At 43.8% G+C, this 2,002-nt stretch overlaps 1 long non-coding RNA gene across 1 annotated transcript; it reads left to right on the top strand.

The window, feature by feature from the left end:
• Positions 1-787: 787 nt before the first annotated feature.
• On the top strand, positions 788-1,664 carry LOC116080759. Its single transcript, XR_004114594.1, has 3 exons — positions 788-847; positions 969-1,158; positions 1,457-1,664. It is a non-coding gene; the product is annotated as an uncharacterized LOC116080759 (long non-coding RNA).
• Positions 1,665-2,002: the final 338 nt, after the last annotated feature.

Here is a 2,002-nt window from a genome sequence, read left to right as displayed (position 1 = left end):
CACCCTGTTTGCCACGCCTCTTAGAGTCCTTTAAGTGGTCATCTGATTATCCCTGTCTTCATACAGTGGACTGCAGGCCCCATGGGAGTAAGGCTCATACCTGGGTTTGCTTTTGTCTCTTCCTGGCTTTAGAAAGTTCTCACGTGGTTTTGTTTTGTTTCTAGGACTCACAGAAATGAAGTAGAAAGATGCCTTAGAAGCCATCTGTCTCTTCCTTGTCTCACTAAGGAAACAGGCCTCACAGGAAACGGAATGGTTAACGGGGCCTCACAGTCCAGAGAGAAGGAAGGATTCATACAAATACTGCAGTAATACTCTCTGATCTTCTCTCCCCTTCTAAGAGAATCATAAGAGCTGCGGACGATGTTAAAACTACTTTTGTGTGTGTTCTATTCAATAACAAACATCTGACCGTATTATGCAAACATACTATTTTTGAATAAAGAAGGGGTGAAGCCATTTTAAGGACTTTCATTGTCACACACACACACACACACACACTCACAAATATGCCAGTGGATTCAGGAAACAACCCACCCAGGTTGAAGCCATTGGGGCACTGAGGTCCAATCAAGAGAACAACTGTGTAAAAGGCTCACACACCTCATGCTTCCTCTCTGGAAGTTGAGAACTCACTAGTGAGAGCTGCAATCCCATTTCTCTCGTTGCAGTAGGCGATCATTTTCTGCATCACCAGGTCACCGTTTGATTATCTAAACTTGATTTGGACAACGTCCACAGGTGGCTTTCTCTAGCCTATTTTTTCTTTTGTGCAGGATAAAGCACGCGCGCCCTCTGGTGGTCAATGGCACAAACATCTCAAGTGGGAACGATTCATTTCCGTTGGGTGAGAATGCTTGAGTTCTAGGACTCCTCTCACCTCAAAGCCACTAAACCACCGAAACAAAATGGTTTATACTGGTTTAGGACTATCAAATCTTTCTGAGGTCATGTTTATGGTTTCACAGTCCCTGTTTGCCACGGAGCCCTGCCATGGGGTAGAGAGAGGCTGTTTGTTACACTGGCCCACAGTGAGGAGGAGAAAGGAGGGTCTGAGAGAGCAGCTAACACGCCCTCTACCGGAGGAACGCTGAGCTCTATATGACATCTCTGATTTGCTGTCACAGTGTGTTATCTAAATAACTCTGAGAGGGCAAGGTAGGTCTCCTGGGTGCAGTACTGGGACCAGGGGCCTGTGACTAAGGGGCAGGTGATAGATTGTGGATAATTGCTAGGTTTGGGTTGTTTGCACGTTTAGACAGCTTGGAGACAGAAGGATGAAAAGTAGAGAGAAGAAAGTGAATGATGTATTTGTAATATGTATGAGTGTCCAAACTCTCTCATCAAGCAGCCATGTTGAAAGACAAATGGACAGTGGCTGAGGAGGGAGGAGGTCCTGGCTGGTGGAATGGGCCATCACGGACCAGGCAAGAACAATTGTGATTTCTTGATAAAGGACACAGAACCTGGTAACTTTTGGAGAATCTCCAAGTGAACAATCCTGCTGGAGACCATGTTGTTCTGGACCAGAAAGTCAGCCAGATCCCTTTTGGATTTTCCCTAAGGATCTTGCGCCATGTGTGAAAGCTGGAACATTTTCTCCAACGGCTCTCAAGAGACAACAATTGTCTTTAGGTGAATAAATGATACAATGGCCCAAGGGATTCACAGAAGTGGTTTTGAGTCTTAATATCAAAGTTTCTAACATATGTAAGCAACAAAACAACAACCTCTTGGCTGTCCAGACTTGGTTTGATGATAAATGGTGATATGGAAGAGTCTAAGATGAAATCAGAGCTTCGGCCCACAAGGTGCTACTGGCATGATACTTTATCACAACAATAGAAACCCCAAGGATGTGCCAGAAACATGGAATACCCGAGCAAATACCCCTATTTCTAAATATAGCACTTAATTAATGCTTTGTATTCTAAAACACTGTTTACTTGTGCTTTGATAAAAAGCTGAGTATTTAGTATCCTATATTTAAAGTTATTTATAT

Source organism: Mastomys coucha, unplaced genomic scaffold (genome assembly GCF_008632895.1).
Source record: "Mastomys coucha isolate ucsf_1 unplaced genomic scaffold, UCSF_Mcou_1 pScaffold6, whole genome shotgun sequence".
Lineage (NCBI taxonomy): Eukaryota > Metazoa > Chordata > Mammalia > Rodentia > Muridae > Mastomys > Mastomys coucha.
This window is presented reverse-complemented; position numbering and strand designations above follow the sequence as displayed.